The sequence below is a fragment of the Petromyzon marinus genome, chromosome 15, assembly GCF_048934315.1.
Source record: "Petromyzon marinus isolate PM22_M1 ecotype Great Lakes invasive population chromosome 15, UKy_Petmar_22M1.pri1.0, whole genome shotgun sequence".
Taxonomy (NCBI): domain Eukaryota; kingdom Metazoa; phylum Chordata; class Hyperoartia; order Petromyzontiformes; family Petromyzontidae; genus Petromyzon; species Petromyzon marinus.
This window is the reverse complement of record NC_133681.1, coordinates 19,950,096-19,977,564: the sequence shown is the minus strand read 5'-3', so window position 1 is coordinate 19,977,564 and position 27,469 is coordinate 19,950,096. Positions and strand designations below refer to the sequence as shown.

General features: G+C 44.6%; 1 long non-coding RNA gene across 1 annotated transcript; it reads left to right on the top strand.

Annotated features, from left to right (window-relative positions):
• The first annotated feature begins 1,702 nt into the window (after positions 1 to 1,702).
• LOC142924661 (uncharacterized) lies at positions 1,703 to 5,351 on the top strand. Its single transcript, XR_012941773.1, has 4 exons — positions 1,703 to 2,281; positions 3,350 to 3,590; positions 4,193 to 4,328; positions 4,723 to 5,351. It is a non-coding gene; the product is annotated as an uncharacterized LOC142924661 (long non-coding RNA).
• Positions 5,352 to 27,469: the final 22,118 nt, after the last annotated feature.

Sequence of the window (27,469 nt, the reverse complement as noted above, 5' to 3'; positions counted from 1 at the left end):
CAATATTCAGTACGTGGTTGTAATGTACTTCTATAGCCCCCTGCCATCAGTGCAGAAATATTCAGTATGTGGTTGTAATGCACTTCTATAGCCCCCTGCCACCAGTGCAGCAATATTCAGTACATTGTTGTAATCCACTTCTATAGCCCCCTGCCACCAGTACAGCCATATTCAGTACGTGGTTGTAATGCACTTTTATAGCCCCCTGCCACCAGTGCAGCAATATTCAGTACATGGTTGTAATGTACTTCTGTAGCCCCCTGCCACCAGTGCAGCAATATTCAGTACGTGGTTGTAATGCACTTCTATAGCCCCCTGTCATCAGTGCAGCAATATTCAGTGCATGGTTGTAATGCACTTCTATAGCCCCCTGCCACAAGTGCAGCAATATTCAGTACGTGGTTGTAATGTACTTCTATAGCCCCCTGCCACCAGTGCAGCAATATTCAGTACGTGGTTGTAATGAACTTCTATAGCCCCCTGCCACCGGTGCAGCAATATTCAGTACGTGGTTGTAATGCACTTCTATAGCCCCCTGCCACCAGTGCAGCAATATTCAGTACGTGGTTGTAATGTACTTCTATAGCCCCCTGCCACCAGTGCAGCAATATTCAGTACATTGTTGTAATCCACTTCTATAGCCCCCTGCCACCAGTGCAGCCATATTCAGTACGTGGTTGTAATGCACTTTTATAGCCCCCTGCCACCAGTGCAGCAATATTCAGTACATGGTTGTAATGTACTTCTGTAGCCCCCTGCCACCAGTGCAGCAATATTCAGTACGTGGTTGTAATGCACTTCTATAGCCCCCTGCCATCAGTGCAGCAATATTCAGTGCATGGTTGTAATGCACTTCTATAGCCCCCTGCCACCAGTGCAGCAATATTCAGTACGTGGTTGTAATGCACTTCTATAGCTCCCTGCCACCAGTTCAGCAATATTCAGTACGTGGTTGTAATGTACTTCTATAGCCCCCTGCCACCAGTGCAGCAATATTCAGTACGTGGTTGTAATGTACTTCTATAGCCCCCTGCCACCAGTGCAGCAATATTCAGTACGTGGTTGTAATGCACTTCTATAGCCCCCTGCCACCAGTTCAGCAGTATTCAGTACGTGGTTGTAATGCACTTCTATAGCACCCTGACATTGTGCAGCAATGTTCAGTACATTGTTGTAATGCACTTCTATAGCCCCCTGCCATCACCAAATTCACACTGACCAGCGTGGTGAAGTACGGTAAATAACCCCTCCCCCTGGGAGCTGCATAGCATGGGACAGCTGTCAGCCAGCAATGGATTGAAAAAGGAGCTGTACTCTGCACACGTTGTTATTCAGGGTAGGGTAAGGAACTTGGAGGTTCGGTATGCATAATGTGCTCGGAAAGTATTGTATTCTGTATGTGTGTTGAATCTCTTTCGCACCGTACCAAGCCCACCGTGCTCTTCGGAGGTGCGATAATATATAAATATAAGTAGTCATACTACTGTAATACCACTATTAATATGTAGCATTCATTTTATTAGTAGTACTGTAATTTGTTGATATGCAGGTGTACATGCCAAACGTTAACCAATGTTAAATGTTAAGCCTTCTCTTTTGAATACAGTGTGTTTTAAACATGGAGTTGTCTCCAGCTAATTCTTAAATGTATATCATTCATAATGTAGTAGTAGGCAGGTAGAGCATTTATGACACTTCAATTGTACATAGAGCTTGCAGGTGTGATGAAGGAAAGCATGGGAAAGGCTGGAATTTTTGTTGAAAAAAGGACAACAGCCACAGTAGCTTAAGAGACCTAACGCTGAAGCTGCTAACGCGAAGTGGTCGACGCTGGCCCATGCGTTGTGACGTCGGACCCACTTTCCGCACACAGCAGCTCCTCATGGTGCCCCCCATACCAGGACCAGTGGTGACCTGGTAGCCACAGCGATTCCTCTCCCTGGCCCCATCCGGTTCGGGCATCCCAAATCGTACAAAATGAACTGCAACGGTGGTGAGACAAACAGCCCTTCGGGCGACAGCACGGTGACGGACACAAGCCCTCGCGGCAGCCAGGGCAGCTCGCTGCTCCGGACCGGAAGCGGGGGCTAGCACAGCCCTGTGGTGTGCGGAGAGCAGTGCTGCTCGTAGGCGAGCGGTGCGCTGGACGCCTACATCGAGGACTTTGAGCAGAGCGGAATCTGTGCGTCACCGCTACCCAGGATACGTGCAGAGCACAGCACCGCGCAGCATGGCGGAGCGGAGACGCGCGGAGGAGAGGAGGTGCACAGTGTGGATGAGGGTGGGTTGCGCCTCTCGCCACGCGAGGAATCGCTCCGTGGTGCTTGCACTCGAGTGGCTATCGAGTGTGCAGGCGGTGCAATGGTATCGAAGCTATAGTAATAGGTTTTTACCCTTTTATCTGGCACAAACACTGACACCTTTATACAAGGGATCATGTTTGCAATAACCACAACACAAGTAGTCAAAATGCAAACAAAAAAGACAACTGATAATATGCACTGTCCTTGAATTTGATTGGTCCACACCCGAGACGGCTTTTCTGAGATCCCAGTCTCCACTGGTGTTGGACCAGAAGACGCCAAAAGGCGTCTTCTTATTCTTAGCATCTTCTTGTTTGCATTTTGACTACTTGCGTTGTGGTTATCGCAAACATGATCCCTTGTATAAAAGTGTCAGTTTTTGTGCCAGATAAAAGGGTAAAAACCTATTACTATATCTTGTTACTGGCAAAGGAGGTCTCATAAGGTATCGAAGCTAGTTGACTGGATGGGGGATAATTGGAGAGGAGAACCCCATTTTTTTTGCTTGTACTGGGTGCTTGTCAATTATGCTATGCTATCATGAATGTAATGTAATTCCCCTAGAAAAAAAACCCTTAATAAGGTCTAAAGATACATTTTCGTGAGAGTCCCACACTGGGATGCTTGGCAAATTCCATTAATGAGTTCATTTTATGTCAGAGAAAACTATCCACAGTAAGCACACGCATATGAGAGGATAGCATAGGTCTGAACAGATAGGTCGGTGCATGCATTTCTTTCTCCTGTCATCTTCCAGCAACTTCACTGATTATCGAGTTTGTAAAGTTTGTGAAATCTAAGTGATCCTCCAACCTTTGTGTCAAAATTTGCAGATCCTAGACTGGACACATCTGAAGTTTAAACAATAACAGCTCATGCACTGATTTATCCCATATTCTCACAAACTCCACAAACGGATAACATCATTAGTTACTGATGGTGCAAAGTAAGGCAACATTGCAGGATTGCCGTTCAGGGGTCAAGGAATCTAGGGGAGAGCAAATTCATTGTGTACCAGTAAAATGTCTGTGGGTCTTACATTGCAGGTGGCATGCTGCTTGTGGAGGACCTCATCTCGGGCACGTGCAGCCTCACTGCTGCGCTGCAGCGGTCGTGGCTCATAGCCCGACGGTCAGTCTAACCACGGACCAGCTCCTAGCGGCGCCAGTTGACGGTTCCTCCAAGTCCTTGCTCCGCTCGCCTGGCGCCCACCGAGACCTCACAGTGTCGCACAGAGGCAAGCGGTCATCTCTCGGGGTCACCGCGCACAGCTTCGGCGCATCATTGGTGAGGGGCAATAAGCCAACTAAACGGTTGAGCTCAACAGCGAGAAGCAACGAGGCCGTGATGCCATTAAATTTGTCGGCAAAACCCGAAAATTATTTCTTTTCTAACCAGACGAATGTTTTGTTGTACTTATGGAGCAGTGAAGCAACTAGGCGTGAGCACTTGCCGAACGGCGGCTGTGCGACAAGTACCTATCTCAGGTGGTTGACAAGCCAAAAGGATAAGCTGGATGTGTCGGGGATCACGAGCATTCCTGAGCTCAGGTACCCGGCCTGGCTGCGTGACTGCGATGTGGACTCCCAGACCAGCAGCCACGAGACGGATACCAGCACAAAGAGAGCAGGTACCGCTCAGAGCCCGCAAAGCAGACCAAAGTACCCAGAGTGGCTCAAAGTTTTGGATATCTCCGGCCTTACGAATGTAGCCAACGAGGAGCCCGTGTCAGAGGACAATAGATCCCTAGGTGTGTGTATATATATAGTCTGTATATAGCAGATGACATTTCATATGTTTTCAGGTACATATTCAGTCTTTTCTCACAGAGACGGCTGAGCGGCCACCCATGTGGTTGTGACGTGCGATGCGTGATTCTTGATGCACAGCCTCATTGGAGGAGCTGCTGAGCAGGGCGCACATGGAGTTGGACTCCCCCGGCTTGGAGGCCCCCTCCCCGGGCAGCTTCAACACGGACGTCTTTCTAGGGGCTGATCGTCCCTGGGAAAACCCCTCCACGCCATTGTGAATTTATCTTTATATCCACACTCACGCACAGCATAGAGGCTGCACCGCCTCTAAGTATGATGTCAGATTTTGAATGTTATAAGCTAAGCAGGTAAGCCTGGTTATTACTTGGATGGGAGACTGTTTTGAAATAGCATATATTATAGATTTTGGCTGCTAGGTAACCAGGAGTTAGTAATACGGCAATGGAATCTTGAATCTATATCCGGAGTTTTGCATTTTACTCCCTCTGTTTTCACCGGGTTCTCCGTTTTCCTCTCACATACCACTCGCTGATGAAATTTGCAAAATATCACTGCCAAACCCTCCTGAGACTTGGTGAGATTTTTCTGGCTTTCACCTTGATAATAAGTCAACCAAGTAATTTTCTCTCAATCGTGTCTCTTCTCAGGGCCGTGTACCACCTGTCGCATCTGAAAGAGCTGGTTGACACCATCAAGGAGAACAAGGATGGCTGACTACCCGTGATGTAGAAAGCCCGAAAGCATTTTATGGCGGTGGTCGAGGTTTCTACTCAGAAGGATACGTTCGCTTGGTCCTGCTAATTCATGGTTGTTAAACATCAATGGTACTTCAGGTGCTGTGGTGTGAATCGCAATTACTTGTGAACTTGTGGGGCCCATGGGGCACAGTAATTGCCCTGTTAATGGAAGTGCCACAACAAAGTATTGGAAAAATGTGATAAAGTTCGTTCAGGGTTGGAGTTATTGAATGGTTGCAGCAGTATTTTGCACAGCAAATCCATACAGACTCAAATGTCACTTGAAATAGAACGGATATGTGAACAATATTGTGAGCACAACTAAACTAATTTTGGTTTTAGCCATTTTGGAAGGAGACTACTTTATTGGGAACATACATGCTAGTATTTGTGTAGTTATAAACATTTGGGAAATCACTGTAAAAGTACATTTGCTTATTTAGATTGCACTATACCTGTATTGTAAAATTTCAGAACCTTTTATGTAATTTGTAATCAATAAACCAAAGTTGCATATTGTATGCAACCCATGACTTGGATTGTTTTTATCATGTCTTGTTTAGCATGGTTGGTTATGTACAGTGTGAAAGAAATTCAACATACATTAAATATTTTCTGATATTTGAATGTTTATATTGTACATGTATATTTATTTTACAATAAATCTGAGACAAAGGCTTATACACATGGAATTGAAAATATTCAGCTATGATTTGTATTTCTCAAGTATTTTAAGAAAAGTCAGCGAGTCTCGTGACATGTCTTCACATTTGGGAGTGATGATTGTGATGGATATACAGGCATTAACCTGCTTACATTCCTAGAGTATGTAAGGTGAATTTGGGCATTCTGGGTGATTGGGTTTTAGGCCAAACACAGGCAGATGGTGGGGGATAGATGTTTTCAAGCATCTATTAATTATTCATCGGCATGTACAATCTTACTATGATGTAAAGTTAAAAAACATGGTTCATCAAGGGAATGGAATAAAAACTCAACTGTGCACAAGTATGGAGGAATTAATACTTGGAATTCAATGCAAAGATCTGGCCATATGGCGTTTACTGGGCACCAGGGTTGCCAAACAACACGTGAAAGATGTGTATCAGGCACAGCCTCTGCATTATGAAAAAAATATCACTTCCTGAAGAAGTGCATTTTGCTTCTCCTGTCTTAGGTCACCATCAAAATAAATTAGAGCAAATGTGACTCGACTGACACAGGCAGCATTTATACTTGTGAAGTGTTCTCCTTCCGACGTGTGGTGTGTGTCGCACACACTGTCGGAGACGAGGTAGTTGCAGGAGACATCGTCTCTTTATTATCTTGTTCACACCAACTCCGGCCTCACTCTCTCGACCACGTTGCCATAGAGCCCGGCCTAGACACGACCCTGTCCGTGTTGCACCGACGGCGTCGACCGAGAAGGCCAACGACTGTCTGGCCACGCAATGATTGGGCGAATGCGGTGGCAACGACAGCGACGTCGAGACGAGTCCACTCCCAGAACCGGCAGCCCGGAGCTGTCGCTCTCCGCTGCTTATATTATATTCTATATTCTACTCGGTGCGGCTTGGCTCTGCCCTATCCACGCCTCCCTTCTCGAACCGACCAGAGGGTTCCAGAGGCTTCCCTATGAGGTCTTCCATGACCCTTGCCCCAATTCCTCTGCCCGGCCGGCACACCCGTATATATGCTCAACGACGTGTGTGCAAACTTTCCACTGCAGTTGCCGCTGCTGGACAGCAGTCAGCGCTGTGTCACTACACTTGTATGAACACAAGAATTACATAATCACATCTACACTTATATGTAATGGGCTGAGATAGGCGCACACAACTTCTTGGGAGGCAACACTATTTATTAACACCAACACATTACACTTAACATAAATTTCGATTTAAAGCTTTCGTGACTGCGGGCTAACACCAATCCCGAATATCCGCCCCCACAGCCCTTTAAATAACCTCCCATACAGCCCCCCAATCGGCTATGCGTGTATGAGTGACGTCCCTGCCCTCTAACCCCCGACCCCCCCGTCCCGCGCGTGCGATTGGTGTGTCGCTCTAAAACCGACTCCAAATCCCCGCCCCGCAGCCCTTTAAACAATCTCCATTGCCCGGCATCGGCGGCAACGCGTGTGCGAAGGACGTCATTGCCCTCTGACCCCTGACCCCCCGTTTAGTTCGTGTGAGTGGTGCGCGGGGTTGTGTGAGCGGAGACGTCGCGTTTGAGTGGCTGAGAAGCGACGGATTGATTCCAGGCAGCCACGTGCCAGCCCCGAGCTATGCCCCACAAACAGGACCCGCGGACCCGAGGGGCTGCGCCGTGAGGAGAGTAGCCGGAGAGCGGCAGCCCTCTCACCGCGAGCGAGGAGTCGAGTAGCGGCTGCTCTCACTCGAGCGAGGAGTCCGGAGCCCGCAGCCCTCTCGAGATCAGCCCTCCCCCGGGGGGGGGAGCCGGGGGCCCGCATCCCCCACAACTGACAACCTGTGTACCAACTGGCCGAGCGAGAGTTTGTGTGTATTTGAGCGCAATCGTGCCAGTGTTAAGCTGTACCAGGGAGTTTGATGCAGCAGAGTGTTTCGGTGTAGCAGGGTGTCCGGATTGTGCCGGCACACTATCCTTCTATCTGTAATGTCGTAGGGTGAGCTCCATTAAAAGTTTACTCGGACCCCAACCTGTCAAAGCGCCTAATCTCGGAACGTGGTTCTCAACCTCGTACCTCACCCATGCTACGTACCTTTGAGACGTCCTGCTTTTACAAATGTTGATGAACTGGAGGGCAAAGGTCTGGAGGACCCCACATGGAGTCTGGTTTCTCACACCCGAGCCTCCTGTGACATTTCTGGAGGCTTCTCTGGAATCTTTGTCCCATTTATTGAGTGCAGATTTGGCTTACTTCTAGCTTCATCCCAAGACGTCATCCAGTTTGGAAATACCCGAAGGTTGTGGGAGTCGCCCCGTGCTTCAGTTTCTTTCCAACCCTCGTAATGGCCGGATGCTCACCAGCCGGAAGTCTTTTGCTGCTTACACCACGACCGAGGTGTTGAGAGCAACCATCTCGTGGCTGGTCGGCAATGGAGATGGTATTGTCGATTTGGGGAGCGTGAGTCTGTGGCGTTCGTGGTGCTGCTGTCACGGAGGCGACACGAGTTTAGGAAATTCAGTTTTGTGGGTTTCCTGTAGCGAGCACTGAAAGATCCTCTCTTCCTCTTTCTCCACCCTTGTCTCTGCTGTCTCCATGTCCCCGTTCAACTCTTTCTACACCGCTTTCCTTGAATGTGCAGCTGCCTTTACGGCCTCCCCTCTCCCCTTCTCTCCACCTCCAACCCATCTCCGTCGTAATCTCCTCCCCTTTGTTCAGGCTCTTCCCTTTCTTCCTCAGTCTATGGATGGGGTTATTGTTTATCGGGCTCTTATACAAAAAATGGAGCTTATTTTAGCCTTTGAATAGGATTTTCTGTTTTCCTTCGGTAGCGTGTTGCGCACATAGGGAAGATCGAGCCACGCCACCGGTTCCCATGATCAAAATCTTTGTCAACTTGTCTCCCTCGGTAGGAATGCCTTTCCTTCTGCAGCAAGCAATTGTCTTCTCTCTCTCCTCCGGTATTTCTTCCGATGCGCTTTCTTAATCTCGCTTGCTGTGTGTATCGACTCTATCATTCAACAAGGGCAAATAAAAAAAAAATGCTTTTTTTTCCTCCACTGTTTTACCACTATACCTCCTGAGTGGGTACTCGGAGTTTCATCTAATGTACTATTTGATGAGTCGCTTCCACACAGCACAAAGGCGGTAGCTATCCGAACTGTAAATTTTTCTTCCAATTTCGATAGATTCTCGAATTATTCTTGGGCAGTAGTAGCTAGTTTTGCACAGAACTTCAACATTAGAATCAACTGAGTGTCCTTGTTGGCACGTGTGTTCTGCTACTGCTGAACACGGGTGCCAACAAATAATACATTATTTAAATGCATGCCTATAAAGGGCAGCATACTTCAATAGGGATTACCATTGGTACGGCTATTTTAATACACAATAGACAGGAAGGACAAGATCAAAGGGCTCTCATAATGCACATGCATAATGTACGTTGACTCGGTAATCTCCCCCCCCCCACTTTGCGCGAGAGTGCCACAAATCTGGCTGTCGCCTGATGAAGCTAGTTGTAATTACTGGCAAAACGTCGTACTCCAATTGTAAATGTTGTGGCTTGGCTCTCCAAAGTACCAGTGACGAATTGGCTTGTTCTGTTTCCGTGACAACCCTTACTAGTTGGCTGTGTCGAGTGGTGGCGGGTTTTAACGACACGTTTATATATGTATGCGATCTAATCCAAAAAACACCTCTATGGATGATATTGGGCGCGAAAGCCTACATGTTAAACCAAAATTTAAAATATATACAAAATAACAATAATTTCTAGTTTTCCTCATTCACATCGTGATTCGTATGAACAGACATGAGATGATTGAGACATGTTAAATCATAAACGTATTTATTAATATATATATACAGATAGTCCTCGACTGCAATGTCCTTGTCCACGTGCAAACAGAGTTAGGATAGCAGCCTCCTTTAAAAGCCAGAGTAGATTTATACGCTGTAGAAGACAGTTGACGAATCCTCGTTGCTTGATTCCTCCTCGGATCCCTTCAGCAGTGAGTCGTCACCAGTCTTCTCTGCCTGCTCATTCTCCATGTGGCACGGCTGGGGTGGGTGCAATACGCCAGGAGACTCCTTATGCAGCGAGCAGCGAAGCAGGCCCATCTCTGCCTGCTCATCCTCAACGTGGAATTGAGGAGATGGCGGTGAGCTGGGGGCATCGGTGAGGAGGGTGTTACGGAGACGGCCCAGCTCTGCCTGCTGCAGAATCGTCTGTACGACGAAGCGCTCGCGGCGCCTGCAGGCGCGCACATGGGATGGCGTGTCCGGGATGATGTATGCAATGCAGGCCTTCGTGAGTAACACCACGTGCTGCACACGTCCACACACAGGTAAAGGATTTTCAGTTTCAGGATTTGCATGTAAAGGGTGCTTACTAAATATAATATGGCAGCATCTTAAAGTGCTTTACATCTCAGGTCAACTATTCCGGGGACCTGAAGCCCAGGGATATTATATTGTTACGTCGTTTTTCCCAATTAAATTAAGTCATTTGAGTAATTTTTGAACATTTGGCAAATTATACCGAGACACTTTTTTTGAATTACTTAATGGGTTTTTTACGTTCACTATGCAGCAGGCAACATTTATGATGTGCAGTTAATGCACCCACAGTATTCACCTGGGCAGCCGCAAATTACCGCAACAATCAGCAAACACTTACACTCGGCCATGTCACCACTACAAAGATTCCCTGTGTAGCCTTTCACAGACTGAGACAAGTGCATCTATGAAGGGTGGCACAGTGCCTGTGGGGGTGGTGTGCACCTTTATCTCGCCAGTGATGATTTTCACACACTTCATCAAGTACTCATTTTAAGACAGAATCAACTTAAGGGAAGCTCAACACTGGTTCTAATATTTTCCACTGTTGTTGGCTGTGGCCAGAAATAGTACTCCGGTCACACAGGATTGGTAGCGCAGTTCACAAACAACTACGCAGCCGCTCCCCTTCCCACACGCACACATGCTTACGTGTGACAAATTGCATCAACAACATGAATCGTCTGCTGCATGATGAAAGTGAGTATTGTATTACCACTATTATTTGTGATCTCAGAAATACTGTGCAATTGTGAGGTGTAATAGCATTACTGGCATTATCTGTAATGACCCATTGACAATGATCACGGTTTGCTCTGCTGACCTTAACAACTGCTCACAGATGAGTCTATACGATGGTGCAGTAGTGTAAGGCTTTGCACACTAGACTTGCAATCCAGAGGTCACGGGTGTGAATTGATCTTTGATCGTGGGAGTGTAAACAACGGTGAAAGGTTTTTTTTTACATTCCACTGCCTCTATCCACCAAGCAGTGTAAGTGGAATACATCCAGTCAATTGGTCGGCTGAGTTTGGTGCTGTTCAGTGCGGGAACTCCCAGCTCTTCCCAAGACGTCTGTCCAGTGTGGAAGAGCAGTTCAAATACATCTTAAGGGTCTCTCTTGAGCTCCCTATAGCAGGAGCCCTTTTGCCATCAGTGACATGAGCAAGTAATTGGAGGGCTGTACCTTTATCTTTCAATGGGTTTATGAATGTGTGTGTGTGTGCATGTTGATGTGTACCTGCATGGCAATGACGAAGGCCAGCTTTGCCGTCAGTACTTTCCAGTACTGCTTGGTGACGGAGTAGGCTTGGGGATGATCCGGCGGGTAGCGATGACCTGGATACCTACACACATACAACCACAAGCACGCATGGACTATATTGAGCAAAGTGCCTAGAAAGTAGAGTTGGCGCTAAATTGAACAAGTATGGTTGTGCACAAACGGTATATGCGTTCACAGCCCTTTAAAAAATCCGCTTCTGAAAGAGGGCCTTCCCACAACGTGCAGCTTGTGGGGGCTCTATTGACCATGGTTCACGCTGGTCCGTACCAGGTTGGTGAAGGTAGGGAGTACAGATAATGGGAGAACAATATAGCACAACTATTAATTTTTCTGATCTACCCACTGCTGACAACCTAGCTCCAAAGTCGCCTACTGCACCTGCATTGTGCATGGTGTTCATCAATCTAAGCACGAACAAGGCTCAAGCCTGCTTGACTTCCGGAATCTAAGATTAGCTGTATTCGTGGTGATTTGGTCATAGTCAAGTAAGGTTATATTAAATATCGATCAATATGGTTATATTGATTATAGTTGTGTATGCCAGCAATTCAAAAACGTTACAGAAAAGGGTTGGTAGATCGCATCAATTTCCTAACTAACTGTGCTGTGAGGTGACCAGAAGATGGCTGTAGAGCAAGTGGTTTCATGTCTGTGTGGACCTTTAAGCTTCATTTCATTATCATGGGTTCTCCAGGACCTCTTATTGCATCCCACATGCATAAGACCACCTTAAACTGGAATCCCAATGCACGGTCTTCCTGAAAAGGGATCTTGAGACTCAATTAAGCAGTCGTGGATCGATAGATAAATAAATAACATTACTCTTTAGCAAGGAAACAATGAGCTGTAATTTATATCAATCTATTATTATATTTCTCTAAGTGGGACTTTGGTTGTGAAGCCATCCCACCCGTACCCACTGCTCCCCCCCTCCAATTCCCCCCCCACCCCCTTTACTGTCCCCACCCACCATGCACACTCTTCCCCCAACCCTACCACAACCCCTTACTACCCAACTAAGCCAAACCCTGTGTCCACGGTAAGGGGCAGGGCATAAACAGAGGTGGGGCCTAGGGGAAGTGTGGGTCTTAAAAGGAAAGTCACGGAGTGAAAAGAGGAAGAAAACGAGCCTAATCAGGAAGGGGCGGAGCCAGGAGGACGCCACACCCAGACATCAGTGCATCACATTCGCAGGGACGGCACCCCCGATAGCTGGGCATGACACTGAATGGCACAAACCTGCAGGTTGTGTGGATTGCCGGATCAAACCAGGCTGGCAGGATGTTGGGATAATTTTGCTCCTTGAAGTTGCTGATCTTGAAAATTGAAAAGCTGTCCTCCGTGTACCCATGCATTGTAGGCGAACCTGTGCCATACTCTGCTGAGTATCCATAATAATACACCAGGCGTGGGATGATGTCCGTTGTGAATGCCAAGATGCATGACTGTGGAATTAGCATACGGAGGCACAGCGATAGCGGTCACTTAGCATGCAATGATTTGACCAAGGCTTCTGAACATCTTACCTTGGCAATGACATTAATTTTCACAAATACAATTTGGGGGGTTGCTGCCAGAGTGAAATGGTTACCATATAAGGACTTGCAATCTGGCAGTCGTCAGTTCATTCTCCTGACACAACAGTTGAAGCAATGGATCATTTTCTTAAATCTCCCCCACCTCTGTCCAATTAGCAATATAAATGGGTTCATCACTGTTTTAGCGCAGGTAATTCCACATCTTACAACATGTCTGGTCATCATGGAAGAGTAGGCCAAATACCGTGTAGAGGGGTTCTCTAGAGCTACCTTTAGTTGAGGCCCTTCTGCCAGCAGTGACATGAGCAAGCAATTGCAAGGCTTTACCTTTTGCGATTTTGGGAGAGAGTGGATAGGAGCGGTGGTGCAGTGATTCGTGCACTGCACTTTGAATTCAGCACACATGCAATTGACTTCCAGCTACGACTAACATCAGTGACGAGTGATACCCGAACCGCTCCTGGTCCCCCACTACACCTCTTCTCAAACCTGCCAGGACCAGAATGGTGAAGTATGGTAAAAAGAACCCACACGGCTAACATGACATGTTATGTCACTCATAAGATGGGATATTGAGCGAGAAAGCGAGCGGACAATCTGGCGACTTACATTGGTGATTACAGAGAGGGTGGCAACGATACTCAGAATGTCGGCCCAGGCTCCAATTCCTCTTGCTCGTGAAACCACAGGCCTCCTCATCTTTGTTACGAGCTTCCACGCGTCGACCCGCACTTCGATGATGTTGTTGAGCAGTGCGAGCAATGGCGCAAGTGGAAATGATGCCACGAAGAGAGTGACAAACCCGAATTGGATAACTGGGGTATATTTTGAGAATGGGTAGGGGGGCAAGGATAGGATAATGAGTGAAACAGGATATAGACATACACTCTTAATGCTGTTATGTTGTGATTACTTTAAGCAAACAAAACATGTTTTCAATGCATTGAATGTGTTTTAGTCAAAGGAGACCCCAAAATATGGTCACATTTTCGTGTCATTTGTTCACAAAATTATCGTGTCCATTACATTGGCCACTGACATGCGACCAGCCACTACCATCTTTAATGTTCAGCTCTGGTTCATCTGGGTTTCTTTTGCACCATTTTCCACCACTAGGTGGCTATAATAACTAGATCACATCCTGTATTGAGGACTCCATTAACCGTACCACACATTTTTAGGCATATGCACTGTGGCTGAAATGCCAACAAATCACAGCAGTTAACCACAGTGGACATGATGCACAAGAGTTTTAAATAAATAGTAAGGGGGAAAACCGTCAATCCAAGCTGACCAATGTAGCTGCATTGGTTAGCAGACAAGAGGAGCAAATATGTGCTCCTATTGTTTCTAAAACTTAACTCCGTACATATGCACATACGCGCATGCTCAAAGACAATTGTGTTACAGTATATCCATAGATTGGTGCCTATGGCCAAATCACCCAGTATGCGTCAGATTTAATCAGATCCCAGAAGTTAAGGAGAGCTGAGCCTGAAAATTGGTTGGATGGGTGACCATGCAATAGTTATTGTGGGGTTGTGAGCAGCAGAGGACAGTGCAGCAAATTACATTGTTGTATTGTACATCTAAGCTCTTACATCTGTGCTCCCTGCCTTCAACAACCCGAAGTGTGGGTAATTTCCCTCCCACAACAATGTCCGACAGATACACAGGGGCCGTACACACGTGCCTATATAGTCAAATGATACCCAATTGTGTGTGTTTTTTTTTATAATAAAGTAAAACGCGTTGACTCCGTAGTGTGATCCTCTGAGCTCATTGTACCCATCTCGAGGTATTCATCAAAGAGTCCAAGTGGGCTCTGGGGCTGTAGGTTCAAGTGTTTGCTGGAAGAAGTGTTTGGTAACTGGATAAGACCATCAATGAGAAGCCAGTTTAATCGTGGTTCGGTGACAGAAAACCCAGAGTTTCACGGTTTAACCCAACATCCGAGCAGCACCACATCAGATCTCTAGACTCCTCAGCGCAGGCATACAGATATGGTCAACATATGCGTACATTAACTAATTTGTGAAATTATGAATTACATCCAAATGAAATGTAGTGTGTGCATTACTAGGACGTACCTAAAGGTGCCAGGTTGGGTTCATCCACCTTGGGGATGCTCTGCTCCACGCAGCCTCCTGCTTCCGTGCAGTCCATCCTCTTGATGTCCGAATTCTGGCTGTTGCTACTGCTGCAATTGGTGACACTGGTGGTGGTCTTCTTTCTTTTAATGGACTTAGGTCTACTTCGCTTTTCCTTCTTATTCTGCTGCAAGGTCATCAACACTTTCATGCTCGTAATAGGATCGAGAGCAGCGTATGGTTTATTCTCACTGACTGGTGAAGCAGTTTCTTGACGTGGAACTAGGCCAAAGCATTCAAGAAATTTGGATTTCATGTCATTTATCTTAATGCCGCTATCTTTTGTCGAAGTGTAATCATGTTCAGGCTTCGGTCTGAACAAGAACTGTGCGTGAAGACTTTCATGAGTTTTCAGGATTTCAATAGGACTTAAAAATCTGCAGACTGAGCACATCTCATAGGGCGATGGTGGATTCAACACCGCATTGGCAAAACTGCCGTTATTCACCAAACCTGGTGCACCCTTTATCATATAATCCTTTTCATGGGTCTTCATGTGCCTTTTAATTTTCCTGGCTGATTAAACCTTTGTCCACATATGCCGCACCATTGCTCACGGGTCTCCTTATGCGTTCTTACGTGGGCTTCTAGGCACCATGCCAGTTGGAATTTTTTTCCCACAGACGTCACAAGAGATAAGTTTTTTCGCTCTTGTAACTCTACCGGATTGAGGTGGGGTTGAGACGGGTGCTGGTGAAGTGCCATCGATGGTGAAGGCAATTCTCCCAGCACCACCATGACTCGCAGCGGAGTTGCTCTCGCACATCTGAAACAAAAGACAAAGGTCACGCACATGACACCCGTGTCACGAGTGTACTCACAAAGGCATACTTAAGGTGACATAAGATTCATATATACTACAACTCATTATACCAGAACTCCACAATATTGCAGTTCCTATCATGTACGATTTTACCCTCTTATCCACCCAATTAATATTTTGTTTCTAAACAACAATGACTAACTACCTCCAATTACCTAATGTTACCCACCCAATAGGCCTTTCTGTATATACACACCAACAATATAATGATGGCACCACACGTTCACTCCACTATTCACAACACTCTGACTGGCAATCTCCATATAAGATTGTAATATAATTTCTGTACGAGGGCCGGTCAAAAAGTTTTGAGAATGGACACTTTTTTACAAAAAACTACGCAAAATAGTCTTCATTAAAAGTACAGTATAGTACTATTAATGGCACTTATAAGTGAACGTCATTATCTCTCATGCTAATATTACAATGTTAACTAGTTACCCAGGAAAGCTTCATTGAGTCTAAGTACTGCATTTTCAGAAAGGTCCCATTGCATTGAGATGTTTGTGTGAGTGGAACCCAGAGAGACCCCACCTTGCATATTGGGAAATAACACAACTCCACACAGATGGATTCAACCCACAAGCTCAAAGCATTCCCTGTTCAACAAAGTACTCAGTGTAATGTTTAATATAATTTATTTGGTAACATATAGTATCGTAATTGTATAGTGAATCTACAGCAGTGTGGTATACAGTAGGGTTGGTAAAATAATACATAGTGTAATATTACAAGTCTAATATTATTATAATCTAACGTATAGGGTAGTGTATAGTAACTCAGTGTATAATTCAGTGTTGTGGTCTGTCTATGCCAGTTTATAATAAAAAATATTATTTGGAGGCATATTATAATATTTTTTGCGACATAGAAGTGTAATGTATAATAACTTATTGTTAGTAGCTCAGCTTAGTGGAGAATATATTGAGTACATTTATTAAATTGATGTAGTTTATATTTAGTTCTTTCACATCGGTTTGTTGTATGATAGTTGGGTAGTTGCAGTTCTTTAGCGTCAATATACTAAATGCCTCTGTTGATATGTAAACTCTGACTTTAACATAGCTACTTCCGTGACCAGTTACATGCTAATTCCTCACATTAACATCATGCTAATCTCCCAGTTACATGCTAATTTCTGACTTTAACATCCTACTAATATCTCACATTAACACAGCTACTTCAATGTTAAATTATTCTGTTGATATGTAAACTCTTTTGGCAAGGCGCTCTGCTCCTCCCACCCAGCTTAAAATACGCTGCCAAACTTAGCAGTGTTCATTGGAGCGCTGTCTTTCCGACAGTTCTGTTTCTTCACCTGAGGATGGCTGCTTGTGTTGTGGCCGAAACGTCGTGAGAATTTTATTTTATTATGTTTTATTTTAATATTTCCCTTCTATGTGACTTCACCGAAAGAACCAAGAAGATGAATCTCTGCAGTCACGAAAGCTTTAAATCGAAATTTATTCAAATCAAGTTGTTTTCTTTTTACCACAGTACTTTATGGAATCCTCAAGAATAAATGCATTTTTAGAAGTATTAAACTACACTTGAAGATGTGTGAGAATGTAATTCTGCAGATGCAAGCACAGGCAAACTCGTATCTGCAAATACAAGTTTCTGGGCCTCCTCACTTCACCAAACCCGCATTGACCGGCATGGTGAAGTATGGTTAAACAACTCCCACGAACGACATGGTGTGGGGGAGGCCTCTATCAAAACGCTGGATCGACAAAGGGCTGATACATGTCACGGCATTGTACGTTAAGATCGTTCTCTAGTCAGCACAAGCCGTCTATGTGGACAATAGAGGGCACGACACACGTGTACACGATGTTTGTGTGCGTATATTCAGCGTGTGTATCACGTCATAATTATATAAGGTCGCGATTATGCTCAAAACGAACCAAATGTATAACATCACGAATAACTTTGGAAGTCTCCAGAGCCTGAACAATATTTGAAGTAGACACTGACCCAGTTACTATTAATAGCTCAGATGTGTAGGCTTTGACTTTAACATATCCATTTCTGTGACCAGTCACAAGCTAATCACTCAGTTATTTCAATGCTAAATTCTCCTAGTTATTTCAATGCTAAATTTTCCTGTTTGATTTTTACTAGGTGCCTCTGTGAATGTGTATGCTTTGACTTTAACATAGCTATTTCTGTGACCAGTCACAAGCTAATCACTCAGCTATTTCAATGCTAAATTCTATGCTAATTCCTTTGTCAAGGGGTGCCTCTGTGGATGTGTATGCTTTGACTTTAACATAGCCATATCTGTGACCAGTCACAAGCTAATCACTCAGCCATTTCAATGCTAAATTCAATGCTAATTCCTTTGTCAAGGCGCTTTGTTCCTTCTCACACAGCTTAAAGGTCTCGATCTGAGCTTGGCTTTGTTCGCTCCAGCGCTGTCCTCCAGACAGTCTCGTCCCTTCACCTGATGAAGGCCGCTTGTGTTGTGGCCGAAACGTCGTGAGAATTTTATTGTGTTATTTTATTTTTCCAATTTATTATTTTATTCTCATGCTACGTGACTTTACCGAAAGAACCAAAGAAGATGAACCAAGAATATGGCGTGTAGATGCTGCCATCTGCCGGCCACCAATGTGGCGTGTAGATTCTGCAAATTGAAAAATTAAAATAATAAATTGAAAATAATAAGCAAAAATCCAGATTCATATTCTTGGTTCTTTCGGTAAAGTCACGTAGATTTAAAAATAATGAAATAAATTAAATAACAAAATAATCGTAAATAATAAAATTACTTTTATTTGTAATTTTGAAATTGACATAATCTACACGCCATAATCTTGGTTCTTTCGGTAAAGTCACGTAGATTTGAAAATAAAAAGAAAATAATTAAACGAAAATCATGAATTGTTATTATTATATTTTGATTTAAAGCTTTCGTGACTGCAGTGATTCATATTATTGGTTCTTTCAGTAAAGTCACGTAGAAGGGAAACAATAAAATAAAATAAATATTTTTTAAAATATTATTTACATTTTAACTTTTCTTTTATTATTTATATTTTCTATCTACGTGACTTTACCCAAAGAACTAAGAATATAGCGTGTAGATTCTGCCAATTTAAAAATACAAAAAAATAAATGGAAAATAATAAAAGCTTTTATTATTTTCAATTTATTATTTTAAAATAAAAATTTTGTTTCATTTCTTTAATCTCTGTGACTTTACCGAAAGAACCAAGAATATGAATGTGGGTTTTTGCTTTTATTATTTTCCATTTCACACTTTTTATTTGATTTGATTTGATAATTTTTTTTATTTTCTATCGACGTGACTTTACCGATAGAACCAAGAATATGACGTGTAGATGCTGCCAATTTAAAAATTAAAATAGATTGAAAATAATAATCAAAATCCAGATTCATATTCTTGGTTATTTCGGTAAAGCCATGTAGGTTGAAAATAAAAATAATAAAATTAAATAAATAAAAATACAAAAGATAAATGGAAAATAATGAAAGCTTTTATTATTTTAAATTTATTATTTTAATTTGTAATTTTTTTTAAAATTGGCAGAATCTACACGCCATATTCTTGGTTCTTTCGGTAAAGTAACGTAGATTTGAAAATGAAAATAATAGAATTAAATGAAAAAATACTAAATCATGATTTTTTTTACTTTTCTTTATTATTTATATTTTACCCAAAGAACCAAGAATCTGGCGTGTAGATGCTGCCACCTGCCAACGTTGTTGGCCACCAGATGGCAGCATCTACACGCCATATTATTGCTTCCTTCGGTAAAGTCACGTAGATAGAAAATTATTTGTATTTTTAAATTAAATTATATTATTTTTATTTTAAAATCTACGTGACTTTAACGAAAAAAACAAGAATTCGGCGTGTAAATGTTGCCACCTGCCGGCCACCAACGTGGCGTGTAGATTCTGCCAATTTAAAAATTAAAATAATAAATTGAATATAACAAAAGCGTAAATAATATTAAAAGCTTTTATTCAATCGATTATTTTAAAATTGTATTTTTTTTTATCTCCGTGACTTTACCGAAAGAACCAAGAATATGAATGTGGGTTTTTTGTTTTTATTATTTAAAATTTCACATTTTTATTTGATTTGATATTTTTTTATTTTGTATGGACGTGACTTTACCGAAAGAACCAAGAATATGAATTCCTGAAGTCACGAAAGTTTTAAGTCACAATCTACACCCAACAATTGTGGCCAGCAGATGGCAGCATCTACACGCCAGATTATTGCTTCCTTCGGTAAAGTCATAATACTGGTAGGAACCAAGTTGTAAACTGAGTGTACCAGCCTGCAATAGATTAATGTGTCCGTCCGTGCCCTTTCAATACTTTAACGAAGTGAAATCTCGTGCTGTTGGGTGTAAAATCAGCAATAGGCAGTGCAGAGACTTGCCCTACCAGCCCACCCTCCAGGGACCTGTTAATAAAATTAAAATAATAAATTGAAAATAATAAAAGCTTTTATTTTCAATTTATTATAAAATAATAAAAGCTTTTATTATTTTCAATTTATTATTTGTATTTTATTTTTTTGTATTTTAAAATTTCAAATAATAAATTTAAAATAATCAAGCTTTTATTAGTTTAAATATTATTATTTATATTTTTAAATTAAATTTAATTATTTTTATTTTCAAATCTACGTGACTTTACCTGAAGAACCAAGAATATGGCGTGTAGATTCTGCCAATTTAAAAATTAAATAATACATTTTTTATAATAAAAGCTTACATTATTTCTAAAAAATTTGTATTTTTAATTTAAAAAGCTTTTAGTATAGCTTTTATTATAATATCATAATATTATAATCAAAGCTTTTATTATAATAAAAGCTTTTATTATTTTAGGATTCTCCTCCACGGCGGCCTTTGTCTCCCCCAGTAGCGATGTTTACGACACACCGCACCAGGTACTCATCTGAGGCTGAGTCGACCTCACACTCTCTTACTGTCTCAAAACAACAACCGCCATGCGCCACTAAGTGGCGGTGACGTCACCACGACGCTTATGCCAGGCTATGTGCACCTTGAGGCTACGTGAAGTGTCGATCGCCGGCTGGCAGGTCACGGGGCAGACCCAGGTGCCACTGGTCGACTGACTGAGATGACTGAGATTACTGGCTGATGCACCACCTGTGCCCCCTACTGTGCCAACCTGCTGAGCTTTAGCCATCCGACGCTCCGCTCGTTTTTCTGAGCGTCGCTCCTCCGCCCTCCGTTGTTGTTGGAGGGCGACTGCCTCCAACTGCCCAGTAGAGACATCGCTGGTACCAGTCATTGGCAAGTCCACTCAGCTCCACATCTTCCTGTACCACATCACTCCATCTCTTCTCTAGTCCGTGCCACGCCCGTTTAGCTCCCTCGATCCGGCCAAACAAAAGCTGTTTGGGCATGCGGTGATTGGGCATGCGGGCTACATGGCCCAGCCAACGCAGCCTTGCCTGCTGGAGGAGCTCACCGATGGGACTTTGTCCAGATCTTTCGAGGATTTGTGAGCTCCTCACACAATCCAGCCTGGTTAAACCCAGGATTGATCGTCGGCAGGCCAGCCTAAATGTTTCTAACCGGTGAAGATGCTGCATTAGGGGGGTCCACGTTTTGCAAGCGTAGAGAAGGGAGGGAATGACTGTGGCCGAGAAGAACCGAAGCTTCATGCGGAGCGACAGACCAGGCAGCTTCCACACAACGTTACACAACCGATGAAAAGATAATGCCGCTCGACTAATTCGGAGTGAGACCTCTGCTGTTAAACCGGAGCCGATCATGAGCACACTGCCCAGGTATGGAAAACTCTCCACTCTCTCCCCAACTGCCCCATCACCGATTAGGAGTTGTGGGGGTAGAGTGCCCGATGGCACAAAATACCCAGGCAGGTGCTTCGTTTTGGTGGGGCTGATGGTAAGGCCCCACCTCTTAGTGGCACACTCCAGTTTCAGCAGCAGCGCCTCCAACTCCTCCTCTGAATGAGCAGCAATTACCAGGTCGTCGGCATACATAATGTGGTTGACCAATAGGGAGACATCCCTTGACCGCACCTGGGCATCGATCAGCCTCTCATTGTATCTGTACCAGACGTAAATTCCTCTGGTACAGCTACTGAAGGCTTCACGAACTATGTGGTCGAAATAGATGTTAAATAATGTTGGAGCCAGAGGACATCCCTGTCGCAGGGAATGGCTCTGACTCCCGGCTATGTAGTTTTACTCGGGTCTGCTCACCATCATGAAGGTCCTTAATGAGTGTGAGCAGAGGGTCAGGGACTCTGAAAGCACGAAGAACAACCCAGAGCCCAGGCCTACTGATGGTATCATAGGCCTTAACCAGGTCAATAAAGCAGAGATGTAGGTCTAGTTGGAATTCCCTCCACCTCTGCTGTAGCAGACGAACAGAAAATATGACATTTTTGCAGGACCGCCCTTTCTTGAAACCGCATTGGGACTCCGCAAGCCTCTCCTTAGCGTACCTAGCAAGGCGATGTGGAATAATCCTTGCCAGGACCTTTCCCGGCACACTGAGGAGTTAGATGCCCCTGTAGTTGTTACAGTCTGTGCGGTCCCCCTTCTTAAAGAGGGGGACCGCCAGGGCATCCTTCCAATCCTGCAGAACCCGTCCAGTGGCCCAGACTGTTGTTATGATGTCATGTAGGGCAGTCTGCGCACAAACGCAACCCTCCCTCAGCATTTCGCTTTGGAGATCATCTCTGCTCGGTGCCTTTCCTGTTCTCGGACTCTGGATCGCCCTCAGTACTTCCTCAACGGATGGTACCTCAGCCAGCCACTCACAGAGGGTGACTTCCTCCAATATTTGAGGCACCGCATCCTCAGCAGGGTCATCCCCACTTTGTCCCATGATGTTTTCCAGGCTGAGGGATTCCCCCTCCCCCAAGACCTCACAGAAATGCTCAGCAAATCTGCAAACCTGTCGCTGGGGGTCGGAGATTGGATCACCCTTCGTTCCCCTAATGATGGTGTAGTGGGTATAAATTGACGAATAAACTTCTGATGAGGCAACACGATATTTACTGTCTTGGCCCCTTTTTGGGCCATGGACATTAGCCCCGGCGTGATAGCGCTTCCGCCCCCTATTGACGATAAGGGGAAGCTACCAGCCCACAGAGTGGTGAGTGACGATTACCTCTACAATGGTAATAGGTGTGGCGCTGTAGGTTACTTTTTTAATGGAGTTAAATAGGGATTTGTGATCGCGGGCCATTGAGGCAGACTCCATCTCCCAGCAACCCGCGACCACCACCCATCCTTGCAGCGCCTCACGTCTCTCCGAACCTCCGAGCGAAGGCTGCGGTAAGCCTCCTCATTCTCTGACGTGGGATGCTGTAGACGATTAGAATGGGCCTGTTGCTTTTTCTCAACAATCCTGAACACCTCCTTTGTCAGCCAGGGTCTCTGGGGAGGTCTGGACCGCGTACACAAAGCAGCCATTGCAGCTGCATGAGTCACAGGCCTAAACCTCGCCCATTTACCCTCGACATCAGGAGGAGTGGGGGACGATGCTGTCTCACTCACACTCACTCACAGCGCGAGGCCGACTCATTACATCTCGCGGAGGATCGCGCTGCCGAACAAAAAAAGTTCCGTGGTTTCAGTTTGCAAGCGCGAGTTCGCGTTTTAAGGCGATGGGGGCCGTCCATAAATGACATCACGCACCTGGGGAGGGGGGGGTCAGACATTTGTGACGAGGGGGGGGGTTGAGAAATGTGACGTCACATCGAAATGCGCAACTTAAAATAAATATAGACAACACGTTCTATTTAGTTAAATAGACTTTTTAATTAATGTTTTCTCCTACAACATCAGAGTGCAGCGCCACATAAAATACAATGACAATAGTTTAAAGCGATTTGAAGCATGTTTTATTTTCAAAATGGAAATTTGGTTTTGGGGGGGGGGGGGCAGAGCTTTGTGACGTCAGCGAGCGCCGTGGCGGGAGCGAGCTCCGCGGCGGGAGCGAGCTCCGTAACGGGAGCGAGCTCCTAGCGGGAGCGAGCTCCGTGACGGGAGCGAGCTCCGTAACGGGAGCGAGCTCCGCGGCGGGAGCGAGCTCCGCGGCGGGAGCGAGCTCCGTGACGGGAGCGAGCTCCGTAACGGGAGCGAGCTCCGCGGCGGGAGCGAGCTCCTAGCGGGAGCGAGCTCCGTGGCGGGAGCGAGCTCCGCGGCGGGAGCGAGCTCCGCACCCGAACGCGTTGGCACGGCCATCTTTTGGATCGCTAACACGGCTGCTTTTGTCACACGTGGACATGCTACCACCGGCATGACTGCATCGACTTGCTCATCTCTCATTGCCTTCAACATGATATTCTCATTGACTTCGTTCATGTACTTTTACATGCTTTTCTCTTTAACTTTAACATGCCACTCTTGGTTACACATAGACTGACATTAACTTACTAATTTTTTCATTAACTTTTACATGCTTCTCTCATTAAAACACATTCTCTCTCTCTCCCGCCAGCCGTTCTTATGCTAAGTTCATTAACTTTAACATACCACGCTATTTATTACACGTAGACTGACATCGACTTGCTCATCTCTCATTGACTTTAACATGATATTCTCATTAACTTCGCTCATTGACTTTGACATACTTTTCTCATCAACTTTAACATGCTATTCTTGGTTACACATAGACTGACATTAACTTGCTATTTTTTTCACTAACTTTTACATGCATCTCTTATCAAAATACATATGCTAATCCTACATGCTAATCTGAACTCTTCTGCGCTACGGAAGCAAATTGACTTTGCACTATAATCCAACATGCTCATCTAAGTTCATTTCCTTTAACATGGCACGCTATTTATTACCTTTACACTATAATACCCCATTAGCACTACTTTGGCTACCTTTGTTCTCAAAAACGTATATAAACTCTTGCTGGTAACAGCTTCTCTTCACAAGGCAGCAGACATCGTGCTGCTCGCAGCAGACGTCGCGGCTGTCGCGATTTTCACCTGAAGACGATGGCTTGTGTTGCTATCGAAACGTCGTGATTTATTTTATTTTATTTCAAGCAAAGTGACTTTACCGAAAGAACCAAAGAGTATGGATTCCTGCAGTGACAAAAGCTTCAAATCAAGATCGGTTTTAATTATTTATCGAGTGTGGGTAGAATCTGTGCAGAGTTGTGCTGTTTCCCCATGTGCAAGGTGGGGGTCTCTCTGGGTTCTACTCACACAGAGCCAAACGCTCATTAATGTAATTGCCAAATATCTCATTGCAATGGGAAACTTCTGATAAAAAATCAGTCTTTAGACTCAATGAGGCTTTCCTGGGTAAATAGTTAATATTGTAATAATTAGCATGAGCAATAATGAAGTTCACTTATGAGTGCCACGAATAGTACTATACTGGACTTTTAATTAAGACTATTTTACGTAGTTTTTTGAAAAAAGTGTCCATTCTCAACACTTTTTGACGGGCCCTCATGCAGAAATTATATTGCAATCTTACATGGGGATTGGGAGTCAAGTGTGTCATGAATAGGGACTGAACGTATGGTGCTATAATTAACTTTCTGTTGTGTATATGCAGATAGGATCTCTGGTGGGTAACATTGGGAAAATAGAGATAATTAGTAATTGTTGTTCATATACAAAATCTTATTTTGGTGGTGATTTGAAGCTTTCGTGACTGCAGAAATCCATACCCTTTTGTTCTTTCGGTAAAGTCACGTAGGTAGAAAAATAAAATAAAAAATAATATATTACGTTTCGATCGCAACACAAGCGGTCGTCCTCAGGCGGAAAAAATAATCCGCTGCATCTCTGACCAGCGCCACCTAGCCAGTGAACTGGAGCACATATGTTGTGGGTAAATCATCGGTGGAGAACTTCTTGTGAGGCAACACGATATTTATTAACACTCTATTTTACAGGGTCCCTAACACAAAGGGGTAGCGGCCCCTTCACCCGATACCTGGGGAGGTATGGCCTCCGGACTACACGGGCCCTAACACTGGGAACCCGTTAATTCCCCGTCCAACGGCTGGGGGCCCTAGGGGAGGCTCTGCTGACCCGACCGTGCCAGGGTCTTCGGGTCCTGACCACTGGCCTCACTGAGCTCCGGCCCTTGGAAGGACGACGGAGTTTGGGGTCCAGGGTCCTATCCCCCAGGACCTATCTTCCCTTGACCACTGGCCTCACTGAGCTCTGGCCCTTTGAAGGACGACGGAGCTTGGGGTCCAGGGTCCTAACTTCAGCCCAGGTGCCAGTGACGTGTGAGCCGGTCCCAATGTGCACCGGCAAACATTTACCGCCAGGTGGCCCCAGTGTTCATTGCCGTCCACACGTGGATACCTGAAGCCCATGTCAATCCACTGCTGGATGAGTCCCGCAATGAAGATACAATCAGTACATCCACTTTGCTTTTGGACTCCACCTGTTCCATTGGCGGCCGAATGCGAATCTAAATATGCATACGTTAGAGACTGGTTAATGCGCATAGAAATCAAACCAATTGACCTACGACCTTTGCCCCATCAACTTTTGTAGAATTTTAGATGTGCATTACAGCTACTTTAGCCGGATGGTTGTGGTGGCTATGTATGCCTGTAATCCACGACTACGTGGAGGTGAGGGTTGGTGGATCACAACAATGTTGCGACAACTCCCACCCCTTGGTCGTCAAGGAGGTAGAGAAGGCGGTGTCGAATAATGTGGACTCCGCCTGTTCCATCTGTAGATTTGTGGTAGAGCGTTGGCCCCTCATTTGCTTGGATTTCTCCAGGTGCTCCGATTTCCTCCCACATGTAAACACTCATTAATCTTGATTTGAAGCTGTCGTGACTGCAGGAATCCTTACTCTTTGGTTCTTTCGGTAAAGTCACGTAAGTAGAAAAAACTAATAAAAAATAATCATCGATTGCTTGTGTGGCGATCGAAACGTCGTGATCCATTATTATTTGTTCTACCTACGCGACTTTACCTAAACAACCAAAGAGTACAAACTCTCATTAATTGTCCGATAACATCTTTATATAAAGAGGACCACAGAGCATGGGCAGGAGTGGTGGGGGGGGATTTGTTGCCAGCTGCTCACCATTTGACTGCCGCCTTCCCTCGTCTGTAGTTCCTCGCGCCAAAGTGAAGGAATTCTGTGTGCCAGTTACAATTATCACTTGAATGTAACTTGATGTTTCAATGTAAACAGCCACTGAGATTTAATCCTGAAAATCTTTATTTTTCACATGCAGTGAAACAATGTTGTTAGTAGGCTTGTTTCCCTGGGAAAGCCTCACTGAGTCTCAAGACTCTTTTTCAGGAGGGGCCTGCCAACTTTTCGCAGGAGTAATTTGGATGTTTGGCTAGTACCAGTTACATTGTATGTTGTTGTTGTTTTGCCATGGGAGTAAACCCATGCAGAGAAAGGGACCAGAATGAGGAAAGCGAAGCCAGGCAGTCCTTCAGAAGATGTCATGCACGGGCGTGACCACTGCACCACCCTGCCGCCCAAACAAAAGTAATTTAAATAATGTACAATACTGGCAAATAAACCCTATTAGTATCAACTGAATTTCTGGCCAATATGGCACGTGTATAGCTGCATCGGTGTTTCTAAAAGTCGTGTTCACATTGCCTGAAATTAATAATATAAAGAACAGATTTCCCACCTCTGGTTTCATTTGGATTACCGGTTGTCCTCATTATGTGTCACAGGTAATATGGAAAGGAAAATATTACGCAGCACGAGTTGTAGGATTAGGGCAATTATGGTGACACACGTGACCCCCTCTACACAAGAAACAGCTAAGATTCATATTCTTGGTTCTTTCGGGAAAGTCACCTCGAAGGGAAACAATAAAATAATACAAATATAAAACAATAAAA